Source organism: Anas platyrhynchos, chromosome 1, assembly GCF_047663525.1.
Source record: "Anas platyrhynchos isolate ZD024472 breed Pekin duck chromosome 1, IASCAAS_PekinDuck_T2T, whole genome shotgun sequence".
Classification (NCBI taxonomy): domain Eukaryota; kingdom Metazoa; phylum Chordata; class Aves; order Anseriformes; family Anatidae; genus Anas; species Anas platyrhynchos.
This window is the reverse complement of record NC_092587.1, coordinates 48,867,798-48,891,647: the sequence shown is the minus strand read 5'-3', so window position 1 is coordinate 48,891,647 and position 23,850 is coordinate 48,867,798. Positions and strand designations below refer to the sequence as shown.

Genomic DNA, 23,850 nt, shown 5'->3' with positions numbered 1-23,850 from the left:
AAAACACTAATTACTCTGTGACCGATATCCCAGAGAAAGAATGGCCACATGCTTTAGTAATTCAGACATCAAAATCACTTATGAGACTCATAACATGTCATGTTTGCTTTGCAACACTAATCAATGAGGTGGCTTTAAACAAAAAAACAATGACTTCTCTGTGCCGAAGCTTGACTGATCAGTGGTGAATGCAATTTTGTGCTTATCAATAACTTAAAAATCATGGAGATAGACCTGCTTTTGATTATATGTTTTAATTAAGGAAAACTTGAGGCACTAGAACTTCCACAAAATATTTTGAACTCTTTGGAAAATGCCAGCATATATATATTTAGGTCCTCATCCCACTTTCTTGGTATAATACTGAATAATGAAATAAAAAATTATGACTTTATTATATTTCAATGCATCTCCTAGGCTGGTGGAAGCACAGAATCAAATCTTGTAGTCAGGTGAGGTCTGCAGTGAGCTACACCTGGGGCTCAGGTGTACCCTCTGCTGATTGAATTGCCAGACCTGAGCTTGCCACGAGACATTGTCAAAATAAAAAGACATGTCATGTACTCAGAGAGGTATGGAATAAGACAGGTCTCAAGCAGGAGGCAGAGGTGTTTTTTTTCTCTTGCACTTGCCAAGTGCATTTACACATGGAGTTCTTGGCCGCCACTTGTGTAGACTTCCCTCGGAAACATTTTCCATCTGTCATACTCACATGTGAAAGAAACCCTGGAGATTCCACCCCTATCCCTGAAATGGAGCCTCTCTTTGTCTTTACCGTTTTCAGCAAGCCCTTTATTAAAGAGGTAGGGAGGAGAAGAAAAAAATAGGCAGACAAGGTACTTTCTAGCATTTCATAATAGAAGCAGCAGCCAGCCAGATCACAAATGCCTGGGATGGCAAGGAGAAAGAGATTCTATTTCACTTTGACTCCATGTTTCATCCACCAGCAATCCTCCCTTTATCTGCAGCACTCTATGCTCCATCAGCTGTGCCATCCGGGCCTACTAAGAATTAAGAGTCTCCTTATCTGTGGAGGACAGTCAAACAAAGTACAGCCAGAAATTCTTGACACTGCCTTCTACTATACTTAGAACTGCATGTAAAATGTCAGCCATCTTCTTCATAATAGTAGAAAATTATCTTTTAATATGTTGATATTCCCTCTATTGTACTACAGCTACAATAGAATGACTGAAAAAAACAGTCACTGAAAATATACCCCGGGAGTATCAGTCATCATAACCCTAATCAATAATGATGCAGGGGAAATACATAGGTTTATTATGTTTCTTTTCTTCCAAATAGTAAATATTTCACAAATAAACTTCTCCCTTTTCCAGTGATTATGATTTTCAGAAGATAAATTTTGTGACAATACTTTGTAATATATATAAGACTTACAATTAATGCATTGAAAATTAGTACATTAGATGGCAAGAAAGCCAGTTGGCATTAGGGTAACTAGCTTTTGTTTGCTTGTTTATTTGTTGAGTAAAATGAGACTTTCTTTAATAGAATTTCCTCGATTTAAATCTCTGTTTTACATACTATGTGAAAAGAAGTTGTACAGAAAAATGGAGCACAGAGCCTATTTAAAATTCTGGCTGCTCTCCCCAGTATTGACATGGAAAGTCTGAAATTTCAATTGTATTGTAGTTATATTTTGGTGATAGGGACAAATAAAATTATCTTTAAGTATATCGGAAATAAATCTCTCTCATTTTTCCAGTGGATTTTTGGCTTTCCCTGTCTATTCTCACCTCCTGATTCTACACAAGCCACCACCCTCGAGGCACAGAAAACAATGGGATAGCACATTTTCCATGCGGACATATTGGAAAGCCACACACGAACTGGTCTTCTTCAGCTCTCCTGTGTGACGCCACATGGTAAGCCAGGATGTGGCAGGGCTGACAAGGCTTCATTATGTCTCATTATAACAAGAGGCACAATCAGCTGGTGCAGTGAAAAAAATACAGGTTTATCAAGGGTAAAGAAAACAAGTTATTCAGGGGGAAATGATCCGTAACTGCTTGTTATTAAAGCCTTTAAGAATTACTAGCATAAGAAGAAAGAAGTTGCATAAGAAATTTAACTCTGTGATTTGTTCTCAGAACAAAAGTGAGTCAGGGCATAACTATCTTGGGAGCCAAAACACACAACTGGTGAAAGTGTTCTTCAGCAGGCCTCTTAAAGGTGTTTTTACTGAGTTGAATACCATTATTGATTCATTCTGTACTGGGGAAAAAGAGGAAAAGAAAAGAGAAAAGAGAAGAAAAGGAAGAGAAGAGAAGAGAAGAGAAAAGAAAAGAAAAGAAAAGAAAAGAAAAGAAAAGAAAAGAAAAGAAAAGAAAAGAAAAGAAAAGAAAAGAAAAGAAAAGAAAAGAAAAGAAAAGAAAAGAAAAGAAAAGAAAAGAAAAAAGAAAAGGGGAAAAAAAGAAAAGAAAAGGGGAAAAAAAAGGAAGGTGGCAACTGTGTGAAAATTTCATTTTGTTTGAGAAGACAGAAGAAGGAATATAAATTGGAAAAGTTCCTTTGAGAGCTCCCCCCTCACAAGTCCAAAAAATGAATGCAAATCTGATGATATCATTGCTAATGAAAAACATAGGCATGAGAAAGTGCTCTCAGCTTTGCCGAACCACCCCCATTGCAGAGCTCATCATTACATTCTCTTCATGCATTTTCAGATTTTTCTGTACATTAGTTTCTGCCCACTGTTATCCAGCATCCATGCTTTACTGCAGAAGAGGCTGCAGTTCAGTTTTGGTGGAAAGATTCATAGTTTGCAGGGACGAGAGTGGAAAAGGTAACACAAAATGGCAAAAAGGGAAGATAAATTTTGCAGTGCCCTCTGATCTCCACGGTCTGCTGCCTACCAGCAGTGACCCCAAGCAGAGAGCAGATGAGCACACATGGATATATATTGCCAGTCTCTCTCTTCTCTCCTGCAGCCGGCTTTGCCTTGCCAGCTGTCTAACACCACAGGAAGGCATTTCTTATTCTTCAGCCTGCAGGAAGGAAGGGATGAGGGAAGGAAGAAGAGGCTACTGCCAGGATGTGAAGGCAGAGTTGTTCTGCCAGATGCTCCCCCAGCTTCCCCACAACGAATGTCTTGCTGTGCCCATCCCATCTCTGGGGAGACCTTTGGCCACAGACAAACATGGACAATTAGATGGGATACATCATCCTGTGTCTGATGGACAAATTGCCATGTTACTTGCTTATATCTTGTATACACAGCAACTGGTATATTAGCGCTGATCTTTCAAAACCCTGGACAGAGTGGGCCAAGACAGAGAAACTTGTATATATATGTGCACACATTTTTAAAGATGCGAAAGGTTGATGCCATCTTGCTCTGAGTGCCAGAATAATTTATTACGGTCACAGTGCTGAGGTTACATCATGTTTATATTCTAATATCCTGCTTTTAATGGCTAATAACATTCAGATTTTTTTTCTCTGTTCCAGACATGGTTTCTATCCAAATGTAATTTTATTTGGAAAGTTTGGAACAAGAATGATTCTTTCTTTCTTTCTTTCTTTCTTTCTTTCTTTCTTTCTTTCTTTCTTTCTTTCTTTCTTTCTTTCTTTCTTTCTTTCTTTCTTTCTTTCTTTCTTTCTTTCTTTCTTTCTTTCTTTCTTTCTTTCTTTCTTTCTTTCTTTCTTTCTTTCTTTCTTTCTTTCTTTCTTTCTTTCTTTCTTTCTTTCTTTCTTTCTTTCCTTCCCTTCCCTTCCCTTCCCTTCCCTTCCCTTCCCTTCCCTTCCCTTCCCTTCCCTTCCCTTCCCTTCCCTTCCCTTCCCTTCCCTTCCCTTCCCTTCCCTTCCCTTCCCTTCCCTTCCCTTCCCTTCCCTTCCCTTCCCTTCCCTTCCCTTCCCTTCCCTTCCCTTTCCCTCTCCTTTGAACTTGAGGAGAGTGGAAAAACAAAATTGCTTTTAAGTAAAAAAAAAAAAAAATCAGCTCTATGCTTTGGTCATGGGCTGATGAAATAAAGGATCTGAGTCAGACTAAATAATCCACCTGCTTTCTGTGGGGTTATGCCTAGGGAGAGGCACCCGCAAGTCTTCCATTATAACAGCCTCCGACCTCTGAACTTCATTTGTGTACATTAAGTGAGTGCAGGACAAAAAGTATCTCTGTCAGAGAGAAAGAAAGGTGTATGGTAAGTATGAGAAAACATGGGAGATATGGGTGCAGAAGAAAAGCTTGGGACATTTCTCTGGAAAAAAAAGGGAGGCAGGACAGAAGAGTGAATTACTGGTATCTCCGATCAAAAAGACATTACTGTATTTTAGTTGTTTCTCCTCACCAATTATGGCAGTTTCATTGCCTCTGGGAAGGCCCTTGGCATAACTGCTTATTTTGTTCCTGCAAATGACTTTCTGTCAGCTTGTGGTGAGTGCTTCTTGTATACCTTGACTGAGTTCTTTGCAGAGCTCCTCCAGGGGCCACAGGGGTGTCATGTAGTCATGTATTTTTTTTTCAGGTTTCCAACATCACTTGCACTGACAAATCCATCAGTGAACAGAAATTAGCATTTTTTTTTAACTGCTACTTGGAATGTGAATGCATTATTTCATTTATTATTTATTTTATTTTATTTTATTTTAAAAATTTATTTTATTTTTTACAGCAAAAGGGGCAGATAAGAATCCATGATACTGCTCAATCTTAAGTAAGTATGGAAAAAACTGTGTGGGACATTTCATTATTTTTCTGCAAGTACTCTGGGGGTGCCATTTTCTGCTGGTCTGCTTGTTCTTACATGATGTTACAGATGCTGCTCAGCAACGTGACTGTTTTCACCCCTGCACTATACAGTGCCTTCCTCCTGCTACTGACTCAAGTTTACTTATGGCTTTAATGACTTGGATTAAACTCTTTCTGAACATTTTCTCACTTGTATGCATGTGTTTCCCACTGTGTATGTGTGTTGTGTCATTGCTCAAATGACATAATTTGTTTCTAAAATGTTTCTCTTTTCTTGTTCAACTCCGTAAGACCAGACTCAGCTATGTGCTTTCTTTGCTTATTTATCTGACTAATCTCAACCTCTACCAATTTACTCTAGCCCATATGTTATACAAATCCTTCAGCTGGCCTTTAGAACATCATGTTTGGGGTGAGGACCATATGACTGGCTTTGCTTGTGCTTGCAACCACCACCAGCAGATATCCTCTCTAGTTTCCTAGCAAATTGCCTAGGCATTGTAATCAATTTGGAGTCTATGAAGAGTGACACTTTTGTGAAATGTGATATTAGAGGTTGTAAACTTATCTAATTGTTAAATCCTGCATTACATTACTGTCTTTGATGCAGGGAGAAGAAAGTTAAGTTCTTTCTGTCTTTGGAAATAGTTATTTCCAAAGACTTAATAAAATAGTTGATTTTTTTTTTTCAAGCCATTATTGCACAAGTTCAGGATATTAAATCACTTATAATTCATTTTTTAATTCAAAAATTCTGAAAGAAATTTAGTGATCAAGCAGCAGAAACTGGGACATATGGATAATTCAAATATTTCCATTTGAGTACATGGGAAAAAGGAACCAACATCACCTAACAGTCTTTTTAGATTGTTTTTAACTGTGTATGTTCAGAGTACCTTTTGTCTCTTATGCACAGTCATACAACCATATATATGGCTTACTGTGAGAAGGAACTTGCCCTTTTGAAATCCTAAATGAAAGGTAAGGCAAGAGGTAGCTGCAGTGATCCCTACAGGGAAGCCATTGTACATCAAGGCATGATTGATCCACAACACAGTCTTCCTGACAGACCTGTCCTGTGCTGCACACACAGCATGGCCTTCAGGCCAGTGTTGTGCTACACAAATCTGGTGGCTGCAGGGCAAGCTCAGGTGGCTTCTTGTCAAGGAGGAGCTGCAGGCAGCTCCCATTCAGTGCCGGTGATTATTCCTCTTGCATGGCCTTGCCTTTATCTGACAGTGCTGCAAGAAGTTCTCATGAGAACATTGTTTCTGTTTGACAGTAAAAATGATGAATAGGGATGTTTTCTTGTAAGAAAAGCCTGTAATAGCTCAAATGACTACAGGTTGGAATCTGTCCTATGGATAGGTTCTGTCCTGTGTCACCATGGATGGACTAGAGTCTGTTTCGTGCTGCATCATCTGAGGCTCCTACCATCTAAAGGGTTGTAGGAATGTCTACTCTATACTTTCCTTATAGTGTTAGCTATAATAAGCATTTAGAGAGTCTGAGTGCCTTTCTTACTAGGATCATAACAGACTGACACTTCCTGGTGCAAAACAGTACAAAGAAGAATTGCTATACAGTTCTCTTGTATGCATCAAGAGAACTTTTGATACAAACATTTATTGATAGGCCCAAAATATGCCTCAGCTTTACCAGATCCTGCCATGCTGAATCTAGAAACAGAAAATTTAGGAGAGGTGACTGCTCTAGGAAACCAGAAGTGAACTGGCAAGTGGTTGAGTGGAGAAGGTTCAAAAACTACAGACTAAATTGGATCAGTTTTTATGTAGGGTTAAAAAGGGAAGTAGAAATGTAATGCTCCTTCAAAGATGCAAACTATTTTTGTCCAGTCTGAGAGTGACTCCTTTATGTGAGAAGCTCCACTTCAAGAAAGAGTTATTAATGAAATGTCTAACAGAGTGGCAGAGGTCCAGTTTTATTCTAATGTTACACACTAAATGAGCAAAAGTGAGGAAATGGTTATTACAAACATCACATCATTTGCAGACCCAGTGGCAAGGAAATAGGAAGTTTTTGATGCAGTGAGACACTTGCAATACATCTTGGATTCCTGTGAAGTGCTTCAGAGAGTTGTCCTCAACATCCACAGACACCGAGGGCTAGAAAATTGCAACACAATTAACTTCAAGATACAAAATAATTTTATTTTATATTTACTGCAAAGACTAGTGCTGCGAGGTAAACAATGCAATAAAATAATTGCTGCCCAATATTTACTGATCACCATAAATGACAGGGAAAGTGAGATTGGATGAATCCGTACCATATGCTCTCAGGAGTTTGAAAAACTGAAGAAATAGGTTAACAAAGATTAAGGTTTTTGAAGATGACAAATTTAGATTAAACCAATTATTTGATAAAAGAACTGGATATCTGGCTACAGAGCCTGTTGCCTGTGTTTGCTGACTACAAACAGGCGTACATGTAGAACAGTGCCCTTCTACACTCATTATGAGTCACAGCTTGGAGCTGCACCAGTGGAACACCAAACTGGACATTTGGTTTATGAAATCTAAGGCGTGCAGGAGAAAGTTGTGAAAAACAACTGTAATGTGTATTGTCACAGCAACAAGAATGGCCACCAATCTCTGTTGGAGGGTAGCTCTGCTGACAGAGGTATTACTCGTATGGTTCAGTGCAGCTCAGGAATGATTATCAGTGATCTGACTAACAGTTCGTCATAGAAGAGGATCAGAATTGTTTATCAATGAGCTTACAGGCAGCAGTAGCAGAGCACCTTCATTGTTAGGCAGTGACTTGTGCTTCAACAGACTTTTTGGATTCAGTGTGTCTGAAGGTGTTAAGTATAGGATACCAGTTTTCACTTGGTTTACCTCTCCATAAAGGAACATATGACAAAGGAGTGTGCAGCTTCACTACAGAAAATGTCTCTGTCTCTGAGTTCATTGGGACTGACTTGAAAGGGCTGCTCTTGGAAACACCAACTGGAGATCAGCCGGCGCTGACAGCATGTGACAACTTCTCCAAGTATGAGATACAGCAGCCACACATACTTAAAAAAACCCTGACACTTAGAGTTACATTACATAGTCTTTGTTGGCCTTCTGCCATCCTTTTTGTTTTTCTTCACTGGATTATTTTAGGACTCCAGGAACCTACGTTTCCTTCTTACCAGATCTCTGTAGCTTAGTGCTGTGGCAGAGTTAGTATTTCAGAAGGTGGGAGAGCAGGTAAAGTACAGTCAGGAGATCACTGACAAAAAGAATGTATCGATACTGAAAAGATAATAATGATGTGAACATTCAGGATATAGAATAGATGTGGCTAAACAGACAGAGAAAAGCAGAGGAAAAAACATCATAAAATACTCATTTTAATGTTCTTTTACATATCTAACGTGGTTGTTATGGATCCAGAAGTTTATTGGTACAGAAAAACACAGTCTGCTCTTTGGCAGTGTATCAAAACCTAGTATGGAAATACCCTAGAAGTGAGAAGGGCCAATAAAAAGAAATCTCAGTGGCTGGAGGGACATGGAAGAAAATCTAGAAATATTTTGGTAAGTTCTACATATCCTAATATGTTTTGTTGCATTGATTGTAACAGCAATTTGCAGCAGAGAAGGAGTTGCCACCTGAACCTCAACTCACTGCAGTCTCTGCGTACCCAGAGGATAGGCTGGACTCTGCAAACCAGAGACCTGTGACCCTAATAATACAGATGCAAATTTGAATGGTGACTTTGAGGCTGAATTTAAGGCTTGAGCTTGTACACTGTTTAGGAATGCTATATAAATGGATGAGCATGTGTATTCCTAGGGGGTTAAAACAGTGATAAATGCTTACTAAATCTGGCTTGAAGAAAGTAGTTGCAAGGCTCAATACAGATAACACAAATAAGTAGTAATAGTTTTAAGTTCTGTGTGATTTTGTGTTGACATATCTTCTAAGTTATAATCTGCCTGAATGTGTTGGCAGCAGTATTTGTGTTATCACTTTAAATCAACTGATTCCCATTTATGAATTTACCTCCATTATACAGTGCCATCCTTCAAATGGTTACAAGACTGTATTGTATACAGTAACTGTGTATGTGGGTATGTATTTCTTCCCTTAAATTTACTTCAGTAACTAATTGATGCTCTTTTTGGAAAGCAGAATATAAGGTGTGTTGCATTCAGTTGTTCACTCCTAATTTTTGCATGAGGATACAGCTCTCAGAACTCCTATCAGCATATTTGATATTAAAATAACCTTTTCAGACAAAAGCTGCACTGGTACAGATTAAATTGCAGGGAATGGTGTGTCCCTTCCCATTTCTCTTTGTGAGCCATGTACATGTAAATATTTCCTCAGATAATTTTGATTTAAAAAAAAAATATTGCTGAGTTTCCTTGAGTGGAAATGTCCCACCAACAATCCCGGAGGATTCTCACTCAGCAGGCAGAACAGGCTTGTAGAGAAGCAGAAGTTGTTCTCTTCTTGTAACGTGGTTTCTGATGATGATGATTTTCTAGTCAGGATGTTGTTTCTTTTTCATTCCTTTTGTTGAATGTTTCACCGATAGACAAGAGTAATTCCTGGTAAATGGAAGAGTGCAGCACCTGGCTACAGCAGAGGCTTTGAAATGGTCAAAAAGTCTTCCTTCTTTTTCATAGAGGTAATATTAGCTGTCAGGACAAACACAAACCCTTGGGAATCAGCAGAGTTCAAGGAATTGTGGCCACCTTGTGCACAGAAACAGTGTACCAGGCCAAAGTCTCCTGAAGGCAATGGAGCCAACAACAGCTTGCCAGTCTGTAGAATGAGCTCCGGAGATGGATGCCAGAAACATCTAATTGCCTTCTGGAGATTACAAGGGCAGCAAAAGAGGCGTAGTGTCTTAGAAAACCACCTGAAGTCTTAAGCATAATTGGGTTCAGTTTGAGAATCTGGCTAGATTATTTTCTTGAATTATTTATTCTTCTATCACTTTGAGAAAAAACAAGAAGAGTGACTCAATCCCCTAGCATCTTACATCTGTCTTAGTCATTGTCAATCACAAAAAAAGTTACAGTCTGGTTCTCATGTTGAATTGAAACACTTCCTGAGAGAATGGGCATACTTGATGCAATGCTGAGTCACTCTCAGCTGCTCACCATTATTAGGTATTCAGCATTGCTAAATTGATACAATTAATTTTCCTGAAGTCCCATAAAAGCCTTTTTATCCTCCTGACACTATTATTTCTTTTCTTTTTATTACACTAGTCAGTGTGGTGCTAAAACAAAAACAAGCCAGCTTTTTCTCTTGCTTTTATATTTGAGACTCGGAGAGCATTTTTTTTTTAACTCTCATTTTTGTTGGTTTGTGAATCACTACATCTTTCAGAATATGAGTCTGTAGAACGTCATGCTCTTAGGTATAAAGTGAAAGAAAAAAACAACAACAAAAAACCACAGAATTACACTTCATCTGTCATCTTCTGAGAAAGTAACAGAAAAAAGTCACTGGAGAGGCTGACCTACATACCACACAGTGTCCCTTAAACAAAACAGAGTTGGAATACTTTCAGTGCATTACCAAGGCAGATACAACCATTGAAGATAGGACACATAGAAATAGCCCAGAAGGCTTTCTATTTAACATTTCATTCTTCAGTTCACTGGACCAATAACAAGTGTTCAAAATTTACTATCTACTCCTTTTCCCTTCCCTTCCCTTCCCTTCCCTTCCCTTCCCTTCCCTTCCCTTCCCTTCCCTTCCCTTCCCTTCCCTTCCCTTCCCTTCCCTTCCCTTCCCTTCCCTTCCCTTCCCTTCCCTTCCCTTCCCTCCCCTCCCCTCCCCTCCCCTCCCCTCCCCTCCCCTCCCCTCCCCTCCCCTCCCCTCCCCTCCCCTCCCCTCCCCTCCCCTCCCCTCCCCTCCCCACCCCTCCCCTCCCCTCTTTGTCCTTTCCTTTCCTTTCCTTTCCTTTCCTTTCCTTTCCTTTCCTTTCCTTTCCTTTCCTTTCCTTTCCTTTCCTTTCCTTTCCTTTCCTTTCCTTTCCTTTCCTTTCCTTTCCTTTCCTTTCCTTTCCTTTCCTTTCCTTTCCTTTCCTTTCCTTTCCTTTCCTTTCCTCATTCACTTCTTATCATTTTTGGACATGGGTGGTTTCAAGTTATAAAAGGACAGCTTGAGAAAAGCTGGATCTGAAAACCTAACCCCAGGAGAAAAGCACAATCACCGTGTGTGTCTTTCTCCCCAGTCAGAAGAACTGGATGAAGTATGTGCCTTGATCCTAGCATTCAAGACACTGTGACTCTGTCTGATAACAGCAGAAAGCAGGTTTCAGAAAGGAACACTGTGGCTGGCTTCTTAGATCTGCTCTAGCTTGACTCAGCTGCCAGTCTGATTTGTTGGGAGAGAGTGATTTCAGGGGAGGTAGATCCCAAAATGTGGTTGCCCTCATTGGCGTCAGACAGTGAGCTCTGTATGTGATAATCACAATGTAGGGATTGCAGCTGTTAGAGGTCCACCTCTTCTTGAGGAAAAAGGTATTACATTTTGCACTTCCTGAACAACCTTTCTAGACTTCCTATTTGTAAAGTACAATACTAGATTTCAAGCTGAAGGGAAACAACATCTCTTCATCTCCCTCTGAAAAACAACTGTTTAACCACGGAAAATTATTGTGAAATCCTTACTGGGGTGGAAAATTTGCACTCTCTTCTAGTGCATTTCACATGAATGAAAAAAACATTCCTGTACTTCAGAAGCTGTTAACAGGAAAAAATAATAATAAAATAAATAAAATGAAGACATTTTCCAGAGTTTAAGTCACCTAACAGAGGACAGTGATAATCTTTCCAAAAGAGAAAGAACATTACCTCTGCTAATTACAAAAGCTTCTTTTCTCCAGAAACATCATCTTCTTTCCTCTGTCAGTTCATTCACTTTCTTTTCTGCACTTTCTGGAACCCTTTTGGCCTGAACCCTGCAAATTTCTAATTGCAGGCTAAAATAAAGAGTTGAGCTATGGCGGTATGACTGATGAGCAAGGAAACGCTTTTCTTTTTTCTTAAGGATGATGTAGAATTTGTTTTTAAGAGTTGTTTCCTGTTCAGAATCTTGAGTCAATGCAGGCAGTGAGCATCAGTGGTTCCAAGATATGGGGTAATGTGTTTTGGAAAATGGATTCCAGAGGAATGATGTTTTTCTCATCCACTGTATCTCATTCACCACCACTGTTTGTTCAGACCATCAGACCAACAAAGAATGAAATGACATCACAGCACCCATTTTTGTGACTAGGGTTTCCCCACACCTTTTTTTTTTTTTTTTTTTTTTTTTTTTTACTGTCTAAGAAAATCTTCTGTGCAAAGATCTTATTTTCAAACATAGGCTAAATATTGTCACTTCTCTTGTTTGTGTGGACCTTTCCCCATGTCAGATCATAGCTTGCAGGGCCTTGATAACGTCTCTTGAATCTGTTTGGAAGATAAACAGGAGAGAAACCTGAATGTAAGTAATCTGACTTAGAAGACCTCCAGACTTAGCACTTTTACCAATATAAGAGTCTGGTCATTTATTACTGTGTTTCTATTTATTTTATTAGGAAAAAAAAAAAAAGTGTGTAGTTTAGAAAGACTTTTATAGCAAATTCTGGACAGCTGAAGCATTTTAACACTTTTAATGAGAGATTTGCCTTCAGCATATAAAATTAACTGTATTACACTTAAATTAATTAGGCCATTGAAACATTCTAAATTTTTTATACTTTAGATGTGGATTTGAAACTCAGTAAATGTGAAATTGTGGCTCACTTAGGTTATATCTATAAACTTTTAGACATAGTTTTTCTGCACAAAACATAAATCTGATCACTTAATTTTCTTGTTCTCAGCTCTCTGTGGGACTTTTGGTATTTTTCCCTTCTAAGGAAGGCTGCTGCTTTTGTAGCAGACTGCAATAAATTTGTGAAATGGATACACATACGGTAGAAAACAAAGGGAGAATTTCAGCAGTTATATTTGTGGCCTAAGTTTGCTTTAGGCAGGAGGGATTTATGCAAATGAAACCTTCTTACAGCACTATGATTTGTCTATATGAGGTAGTGGATGTCCATATAAATGCTATATTAAATAAATAAATAAATAAATATATAAAAAACCAACAAAATTCATTGCGATTCCAAGTTTCATGCAAGCAAGATCCTCAGCTGGTGTAACTGTGCACACTCTCATTTATGGCAAAATACCTTTAATACTCTTTGATTTCTTTTTCTGGTAATTAATTAAAACAATTGTAATTCAAACTTCCACTTTCCAGAGCCTCACTTTGTTATATTAAATAAAAATTGGAAGTTCAACTGTACCAGCATTATACAAACACTGTGATACCATTGTGTTGAAGGCAATTTTTTCCTTGTTCCTTTGCTGGAAGTTCTGCATGCATGGGATATTAACTTTCACAATTAGAGACACTCTGAGAAAACCTCAGCAAGTCTTCCTCTTTTTGCTAGTACTACTCTGGGGGATGATGCTGCTGGTATTTTGCAGCCACAATGTCACATTAACAAGAGAAAAAGAATCAGTTTCCACAACTAACTGATGGGCTATTGAAGGACTTTGTTCTATATCTGTGCCGACACCCTGTGGGTAACCAAAGTGACTTGCTTTATATTCGAAAGCTTAGAGAACTAACTTATATTCATGTTCTGTCCATTTATACAATGAAAAAAAAATCATTAGCAGAAACAGGAAATGCTAGACGGAGGCTTAATTTGCCCTCTGTGCAAATTACGTGCTGATTTTCAGGGCAGGCTTAGAAAACTTGTTTTATTCTTCTAAAAGAAGGCAATGGAGGGAAAAGCACCATTGATTATATTCTTCATCTATTGCGGAAAATCTGGATTCAGTTTCATGCTCTGTCACGACCCCAAAACCTTATGTGATCCTAGAATTTTTTTTTTTTTCCTGAGAATTAAAGGGCATCCACACCATTTGCTTTTGCAAATGCATATATCTTTTCTAGATCTCATCTGTTCTAATGTAAATGCATAGTAGAGCTGTTTCTGATGTGTGTTACAGAAGCTTTTTAATGTAAGCTCTGTAGATAGGCAAAAGGAAATTACTTTGTGGACTGAGTCTTTCTAGCAATGAGACAAGAACACGGGGTCCTATATACTTTTATCATTTTGCCAGGTTTGCGTGAAGGACAGGCAGAATTGCAGGCTCTGAGCTAAAAGTGGAACAGGAATTGTTCTCCATCTATTACCTCAAAAGGGGCAGAGGAGAATGGAGAGCAGCAGGATGAGGCCTCAGCCCCAGATTTTATTGGCAGCCTGTATAAAGGGAAATGTACTGCACCATTTCAACCCAGGGCTTGTGCTCCCCCTGTACTAACAGAAATTGGAAGTTCTTCCTTGGCTGGCAAGGTGCCTGCTGCCCCATTAATGGTCCATGCCTACAAGATACAATCAGGTATCTTCAGGTTACCTTTGAAAAAGAACATCTTATCTAGATAGCGTGAGATTTTTTGCATGTATATGAACTGCATTTATATGCATTATATATAGCATACACATACCAGTATATGTTTATACCACTGTGGGCTGGAACTGCAAAAGAGTAGGATTTTCTTTCCAGTGTATCTGGACTTGTCATTTTACAGTGTCTGAAATCTCATTCTGACCATCATCTACATCATTCTCTTGCTGATTGGAGCAAATTTCTTAAACATGTTGGACCATCACATGTGTGGAGGTGCCAAGTTCTTGTCCTGACTATGGAGAGTGCTGCAGGCCCTGGAGCACTGCATATACCAGGACAAGACAACCTAGCTGTGGCATGCAAAGTACTGTAGGTATTTTATTCATTGAGGGGACTAATGCATTAGTTATTGGTCATTGAAGTAATTGTGAAGATTGTCTTTTTTTTTTTTTTTTTTCCCCTCCAATTTATCACCCTGACTGCAGTGCAATCCTGTGATAACTTTGCCACACTGAGTGGTTGATAGCCAAGTTCATGTTGGAGCAACATGCCTGGAGACAGTAATGAGTAAAACATAGCCGGAGACCCATGTCATTCTCTCCACCTGTTTGCATGCATACTTATACCCATGATATACTGTTATATCCCCAGCTTATTTCAGGCTCATGCATCCTCCAGCTCTGCAATGCAGTGCTTTTAAAATTTATTTATTTATTTATTTATTTATTTATTCATTTGCTTTTGCTAAACAGAATATAATGATCAGAATGAAAGCAACACATCAAATCAAATCTCACTCAAAAGTTAAATATTGTTCTCTTTTACCATGTTCAGATGTTTCAGTAAAACAATGCCTTTCTGACATTTTTGGAAATCATCATCTAAAGGCATCACTAGAATGACATATCATTTACTGTTGTGTCAGACCTGCAAGCTGTTGCATAAGTTAAATTCCTTTTTGGCCCTCAATGCTTAGATATGTGTTAGAGAGCTTTAACATGTCTGCATGAGAGAGGAAGACACTGTGATGCAGTTTCAGTTTGTTTGCCCACTGACACATTTTCAGAGACTAAACAACAAATGAAAAGACCATATAGTTCTGTGTCTGTTTCTCTGCTCTATATGTATCACATGTATCAGCCTTTCTTTTCAGGCTCAATAAAATGCCATCTAACATGACATTCCTCAGCAATCAACACTCGTTCCTGACACATCTGCTTCTATTTGGCTTTAATCCTTCTTTGCTTCATCTGTATTTAGCAATATTTCAGAATTTTGTTGTCAGCTAGTCTCATACTCTAGCATGACTGCAATTTAAAATATTCCTGCAATTTAAAGTATTGCAAGCCTTGAGAATCAACTTCTGGGTTCACAGGATTTGTGGAGTTTGAACAAGTTTATGAACTTGTCCCTCTCTAGTACATGAAGACTTTTTTTTTTTTTTTTCCCCTAACTTTCCTTATGTACAGTTTGTGTTTTGTATTATGACATGGTGATCCCTCCAGATGCTGTGCTGGCAAGGCAGATGTGCTCTGCTTTGCTCAGATACATCTCTAGAGTGTATATCTGGTTATCCTCTACTTCCCCTTCTCTTTTAAGCTTGTGCATTAAAGTCTATTGGGAACTTCAATACATACTTCCTCATACACTCAATGTGAAACACTAGCTATGAATATTTCTTAAGTTAAGGTCTAAAAGCATGAACTGTGGTCTTATTTTCTCCATAGCCTGCAGATGAATTCAGATGTCACAGAAAGAGCAAGACACATTAGCCCAGAATATGTACAATTTTTTTAACCAGTTCTGTGGGATTTGCCTACTTCTTGTTTCTCATTCTCTTCCAGGGTTCAGCTGAATTTGATATGATTAAAGCATTAACATTCCAGACCCCACAAAAGATCCCCATGGAAGACTTAATGTTTAACAACAAAGTCCTTAAAAAGATATTTTTTATATCATTTATAGGGATAAATCAAATTTTCTGTATACATAATGAGGTTAAAGTACCGTAATCAGATCGAGCAGGTAGAAGACTTAAACCTGTAAGAGATATAGCTGAAATGTGGTGGACAGTTTCAAAATATCTTACATTTACATTATGTTGGCCACTGTATTGATAATTTTCTGCCTGTTTGTGCTATCATAATAAATCTAACCTCTATTCTGATTTGTGATAACAAGATGAGGAATAAGAGCCGATAGAAAGATAAAAATAACTGATATTCTCAGCTTTTTATCTATTTTTGCTTTTGGTTGTTACTAGTTTTGATTACTTTCCCATGAAGCATAAAGATTTTACTGTTTTATATTTTGTCTCTCTGAAAGTTAACTCACCCAATTCTGTAACTGGTCAAACATCCTTCTTTTAAAAGGTCCTGTTAAAAATTTCTGAGGCCTCATGTTCTCATGGAGCCTGCAGAACAGGAAGAGATGGTGTACCAGTGGCACAACCTTTCCCTCCTGCAGTGGGACCTTGATGTACTTAGATCATGTGTGACCAACCCCTTCTCTTTTTGCAAGGGAAATTCTGAAGTGATGTTGGGTCATCCTTGGAGTGGTGGGAAATATTCACTTACAAGTAATTTTCTCTGCTGAGTCAACAACACACAGTTCACAACAATGGGAAGTAATTAGGTCTTGAAATTAATGGATTTCCCTGTTACCTCAAAATGCAATCTTTTTTTTTTTTTTTTTTTTTTTTCCTAGCCTTTGATAGAACTGCTTTATTATCAAGCTTTGGACTGCTCATTATACCTATTGTCTCAAATTGGGTGCTGGCAGATACTGATGAGTTTTATTAATGATGGAATAACTAATGAGAAAATGTAGACCTTGTAGTTTTTTAAATTAATCACATTTACCTTAGAATACTTCTGCCTTTTTTTTTTTTTTGATAGAATATAATTCAGCTAAGACATTTTTCTGCTGATTTGATTTTTTATCAGATATTTTTTCTTCTGCTCTTGAAATCAATTACTTGGATAACATAATAGGCCCCCATTAATCTCTGTGGAGCACAGTACAATCTGTTTCACTTCAAGCCAAGGAGGCCCTATTGGTGTAAATCATGGAGTCCGTCATTTTGTTGCTATTTATAAAATTAGTCACCTGCAACATCATCCTGGATGAAGTCCATTGAATGAAACAGTGTTGGAACAGTCTATGTACAAGACTTAGTGTTTCACTGTCAAGCCTGCAAGGTGCACATACATGTATCTTAATATAAAAATGGGAAGTCCCTTTCCATTCATTTTGAACCTATTACAAAAACAAAACAAAAATTAATGAAAGCAACTTAAAAATGAAATATGTTTTTCATAAAATTTTCATTTTTATAGAGAGATAAAATTTTATCTCTCTAGACTCCTTCCAGTTATTGAAAATAGCAAAATTGCAATTAGAAACTTGGAAAATTAATATCAACATTTTGTGAGTCTAAAGGATTAAAAAGAAAGGAATCATATTTTCACTTTTGTAGTACAAAATCAATCTAGCATATCATCCAAGTTATACAAACCAAGAAAAAAATATCCTCAGAAACTTAATCTAGTATATGACTTCTGTTTGCTCAGAATAATCATAACTTACATTCCTATTTTCTGTAAGTAGTGTAGTTATGACTTTCTCCCACTTCATTTTTGGTAGGCAAGATGAAAGACAGAAAGATTTTGCTGTTTTCTTTTACTTGTGATGACTACTGCCTTAGTAGTTTTGTTTTTCTGGAAAAATATACACAATTCTATCATGACAAGATGTGCTGTAGCATTAATAGTAACAAAGAAAATTCAATTCTTATTCAAAGTAATATAAAATGAGAGTAATTCTTTTTCAGAGATGTTAAATTTACATTCATATCAGTGAAAACAGAACTTGTTCAACACGCTTCCCATGTAATAGAAGTTCTTTTCCTCCTAGTAGCTACTTGACCTTATGAGGTAGAAGTTGCATTGTGCCACTAACAGGTGCCAATTTTGCTGGGCATGAGTCAGGTAAGCAGTACCATGCTAATGCTGTTAGCATAAAGGCCTGCCAGCTGCTTCAGTTCAAAGCAAAATGGCTTAAATGTAAAATATGTATGTATATTTTTATACATATATATATGTATATATATACACAATTTAGAAGTAGAATTATATAGAAACAGTTTACTATAACCTTGTGCAATAAAGAGCTGAAAACTGAACTGCTGATGCAGACATAGCTGGACTTGTTTTAATGAACTTGTTAAATGCATGGGCAATTCTCGGTGTTGGAATATGATTGTAAAGATTTGGATGTTTCCAGGTAATTCCTGGCAAACAAACAAAAACAACAACAACAACAACAACAACAACAAAAAAACACCGACTAACCAACCAAAACAAAAACAAAAGCAAAACCACCTACAAACATTGATTCTCATTTGACTTAATATAACTACTCATTATGAGCAGGAAATTCCTTCTTTCAAGAAAAAAGGAGGTTCTGCTGGAAAATGTTACTTTATCATTTACTTCGATTAGTGAATTCCCCTAAAAATCCTGGAGCCAGTAAAGAAATGCCAACAGTCAACAAGTGTTCTTGGAAGTGTTAAATTTGATGATGAGCTGACACCACTTAGACTGGAACCCTGATTTATGCACTAATTTTGTTGTCCAACAGTAGGTGGTAACACTAGTTAGATCTGACTAATCGATGAAGTTATGGTTCATGCTTGAGTCACAAAAAAGATAAAGGGTTAAAAATTCAGGCCATCTAAAGTCAAAGTAGAACAAAGAAGCAACGAAGAAGAACAAACAAGTTTAATTAAATTTTATTTTTCTCGAAATATTTCAGACTGTGCAAAATCAAATACTGTGTCTGGTTTTCAGATTTTTGTATGTAGTATTGAAGTATTGTAGTATGTTGTAGTTGTAGTATTGTAGTATGTTGTAGTATGTTGTAGTATATTGTAGTATGTTGTAGTATTGTTGTATGTAGTATTGTTGTATGTAGTATTGAAGTATATTGAAGTATTCTGTGGCAACTCCCTAAACTATGAGACATTTAAAAATTAAAAATTCAGACCAATTAAACAATGTTCTCTTCAATAAACATACATCTATTTGTATACCAAAGCTGCAAACCTTTTTTGTTTATTTGCTTGTTTTTATCCATATTTATGGATATTCTCCAAAAAGTAGTTGTAGAATTATCATGGAGAGACTTTTTTTTTTTTTTAAGCTCATATTTTCCAGATACTGGTTTATCTCCAGAAACATTTAAATCATCTCTTGCTTTGTGTTTTCTCTTTTAAATCTACTACTTTGAGCAGGACATTAAGCAGAACTCTGAGGTACTTTCCAACCTGACCAGTGACATGATTCCATTTGTATGACCAATGATTGTAAATACCTTTTTAAAGCTCCCTATTTCTGAAATATATTATTTTCTTCAATACTGTCGTTATAAGACAGAAATATTTCACTCATCCCAATAAACAGTCTTGACAACTCAAATCTTTTACCTAGATACAGAACCGACATACCATACGGAAATGCATTTATTGTGCTTGAATTCTGATAGGTGAAGCTACCACGAGCCTGTCCATTTTACTGGCATGTTCACTCAACTTTTGAGTTATCCAATAGATACTTCAATGTAGTTTGAAGATTCACTCGAGATAAAAATGGCAGCTTCAGTGAAGAGACACCAGCTTTTGCTGTGGGAGCCATCAGCTGTGTTCTGCAACATCTCCCTAAAGTAGTTAGTGAAACCCATCTTGCACTATTCATCTAAGTACAGCTGAGAGAGAGTGAAAAGAACATCTCATCTGTTTTGTACCACTGTTAGGAAGGAGGTGTCAATTTGTCTCCATTGCCCAGAAAGAGAGCCTGCATAGTTACTGTAGCCTGGGCAACTAAATCTTACATTGCCAAAGTTAAGCTGTGTGGGTCTCATCTTCAGTTACTATTGTGAACAAAAAAATTAGAAATTTTGAGTTTAAAGCTTTGATTGTTTTACCCTGCTGGGTAGCTAACCTCCACCACAGCTACTCCCTCACTCCCTGTCCTTGAAGAAAAAGGGGGAGAAAGTATGATGCAGTGGATTAAAGGTTGAGATAAAGACAGGGAGATCACTCAGTAATTATCATCATGGGCAAAACAGACTCAGCATAGGGAGATTAATATAATTTATTGCCTACTAGAACAGTGAGAAAATAAATGCAAACTAAAAACGCCTTCCCCTCCATCCACCCTCTTCTACCTCCTTCCCACTAGCGGCGCAGGAGAATTCAGAACTGAGGCTACAGTCAGTCCCTAATGTTTCATCTCCACCTCTCCTTCATGGTCACTCTCTGCCCCTGCTGCATGTGGGGTCCCTGCTGTTCTTTCTGATCTGATCCTGCGTGGGCTTCCCACAGGCAGCAGCTCTTCAAGAACTGCTCCAACATGGCTCTGTACCACGGGGTCCATCCATCAGGAGCAAATTGCTCCAGCACAGATCCCCCATGGTCAGCAGCTCCCCCCAGCCCCCTGCTCCTGCATGGGCTCCTCTACATGGGCTGCAGCTCCGGCCCAGGTCCTCTCCTCTCCTCTCCTCTCCTCTCCTCTCCTCTCCTCTCCTCTCCTCTCCTCTCCTCTCCTCTCCTCTCCTCTCCTCTCCTCTCCTCTCCTCTCCTCTCCTCTCCTCTCCTCTCCTCTCCTCTCCTCTCCTCTCCTCTCCTCTCCTCTCCTCTCCTCTCCTCTCCTCTCCTCTCCTCTCCTCTCCTCTCCTCTCCTCTCCTCTCCTCTCCTCTCCTCTCCTCTCCTCTCCTCTCCTCTCCTCTCCTCTCCTCTCCTCTCCTCTCCTCTCCTCTCCTCTCCTCTCCTCTCCTCTCCTCTCCTCTCCTCTCCTCTCCTCTCCTCTCCTCTCCTCTCCTCTCCTCTCCTCTCCTCTCCTCTCCTCTCCTCTCCTCTCCTCTCCTCTCCTCTCCTCTCCTCTCCTCTCCTCTCCTCTCCTCTCCTCTCCTCTCCTCTCCTCTCCTCTCCTCTCCTCTCCTCTCCTCCTCATTTTCATTTTCATTTTCATTTTCATTTTCATTTTCAAGACCCTAAAGTGTATCTATTGCTGCTTCTACTGAGAAGGGGAAAGTTAGTATGTATTCATAACAAGAGTCAAAAAAGTAAGGGATAGGGAAATATAGATCTATCTGTTTAACTTCAGTTCTCATAATAAATCTGGAATAACTTGCAGCACCTGGAAAACTAAATGGAGATGTAAAGCATCCAACATGCATAATTGTCAAGAACAAATCTGAGCAAATGAAGATGATTCCTCCAATGACCAGATAACAGGTCTTGTGGATAGATGAGAAGCAGAATTTGTATAACTTTATTCAAGTAAATCTTTTGACAGACTCAGTTGATATTCTAATACTAAAGCAAGGAAAAATATGGCCATTATTCTGTGGACACAAAACTGATTAGATAACCACACCATACAGTAGTTAATAAAGTCTAATTACACTCAGGGTTCTGTGGGGGATCTGCTTTAGATCTGCTTCTGGTCAAGGTTTTCATTAGCAAAACAGATGGTGGAATAGTCAGAATAATCATTAGTTTTGCAAATGACACAGTGCAAGGAAGGACCCCAAATTTGTTGGAGGATAACAGTAAAAATAAAATTATGGAGAAATTGACTGGAAATATAGGATGTAACTCATCCTAGACAAAGGACTAGGGCAAGGTTAGAAGATGAGGGCAGGATATTAAAGGAAAAAAATAATGATGCAAATCCTGGATAGGAAACATTAGGAAGAGGTTATCCAAAAAGATTTTAAGATTATAGTGGATCACAAATTGTTTCTGAATTAGCAACATTACATTCTTGTGACAAGTCACCTGCTAATGGTATACAAACAGAAATATGACCCAAAAGATGCACACTATGATCAGAGGTTGTAGAAAATTTGAGCTAGGAGGTAAGATATAAAGAATTGATGTTATCAGGACTAAAATGAAAAAGACAGGGAAGGATGCTAGTGGGAAGAAGGGTTGATAATGTTAAACTTTCCTGTTGTTTTAAAAGGGAAAAATACTGTTCTCTGTATCCACCATGAATGAGGACAAGACATTTCAATTGACACTAGAACGATTAAAGTTATTAAAAATATTTTCTTTTCCTAAAGCTAATTGATCAGGGAACACATAGATTAGGAAGACTGGACACTGTCTATATCAGTCTTTAATGAAAGTCACTCATACATCTTTTAGAAATGACATCGGTATTGCTAAAACTCTTTAGAGCAATGGGATGGATCAAACTGATCTGCATTCCTAATTCTGCTGGGGGTCCACAGCACAGTATGTAAAAATAGGTTGATTTTTTTTTTCTTAGGTGCGTTACTGTAAATCTGTATGTTACTTATCCAGCAAGTCAGTATTGGACGTTGGTGCACCTTTTTGGCAAGGCTGGACAGTTATTTTTCTGTTTTAATTTATTTGTCTTCAGCAATTCTGCCTTTGCTTGCCTATTGTGTCAAAAGTGAAGTTGTACATTATATTTGAGCTCGGCAGCAGCAGCTGTCCATCGCTCCTAGTTCTTGACTTCTTACTTAGAATTAATTTTGCACAAGTATAGCTGTTAGCAGTGGTGTGTAGTGCTGTGTATAATCTATTATATTTTAATTTTATTCTAATCATGCAGCATCCAGATATGTCCAAAGAACAGGAATAATTAAAAAAGCAATGTAATCTTATGAACACCAGTGTTTATTACTATGTGTAATGGCAAAGATATAAGCTAAATTTTTTTAAGAATTGATAGAATTTGTAAGAATGTTGTCTCCATTGGACTGGAATGAGCATTTGTGACTTTGATGACTTTAGAGTTATGTTTGTGACTTATAGATAAATCTGCATAACCAGCATAATAATCCCGCTTTATGCTGCAGCTATGGAATACCTCTTCCTGAAACAGTCTTGATCCATGGGGTCCAGAACTAATGAAACCAGGGACTTGTGTCTTGTGGTTGGTTGCCTTTTTAACCTAATTAGCCTACAACTGCAGTGGAATTTCAGGCTGTTTAGCCTGGAAGATGACCCTGACAAAAAAAAGCAGGTTCTCAAGATCCCCATAGGGCACATTTTCCAGCTGAGGCTTTCCTGAAGCTGGGATGTGCAGAAAGTTTTCCCTCATTTGGGTCCTCCCATGTCTATCACAGGGCAAATGTTGCAGTTTTTCCTTTAGTGCTGTGTTATCAAAACTCCACTCAATCAGTTCTTTTGTTTATTTCTGTCTTGAAACTTACAGGACAGGGCATGCAAGTCAAATATATATTTGGCTGTTGGAACTAGATGGTTTTTAAGGTCCCTTTCAGTCCAAGACATACTGCGATTCTGTTTCAGAAAGCATTATGGACTTCTTTATACTATTATCAGATTGCAAACTTCCCAGTATTACAATAGCCTTAATTTCCCCAAAAACGTTTATACCATTCTCACAAATGGCACTGTGCATCTCACTTCTCTTCCTGTACTGATTAACCTCAGTTCTTTCTCTTTTCCTCTATTTTCAATCATAATAGCACTCGTTCCTTCCTGTATTCCCTACCTATGTTTGTTTAGCCTGGAGGCTGGCCAAGAGATGATCACTGCTTGCCTAGTCCAGACTCACGTGCTTGTGAAATGGTCAGCCTAGTGCTTCTCATGCCTAGGTAAATGCACACTACTTTGATAAGGATCTATGACACAGAGCTGGCCCA

At 38.2% G+C, this 23,850-nt stretch overlaps 1 long non-coding RNA gene across 7 annotated transcripts in view; it reads left to right on the top strand.

The window, feature by feature from the left end:
• Nucleotides 1-23,850, top strand: part of LOC106018801 (uncharacterized) — a 112,820-nt gene that overhangs the window by 6,349 nt on the left and 82,621 nt on the right. For 5 of the 7 annotated variants that reach the window (XR_005269640.2, XR_011808706.1, XR_011808697.1 and 2 more), the window contains exons 3-4: nt 1,730-1,889; nt 4,635-4,676. This is a non-coding gene — a long non-coding RNA (uncharacterized lncRNA). Of the gene's footprint in view, nt 1-1,729; nt 1,890-4,634; nt 4,677-8,156; nt 8,262-8,305; nt 8,444-23,850 lie in introns of those variants that run through there. The other 2 variants (XR_005269642.2, XR_011808700.1) reach the window with 2 other exon arrangements.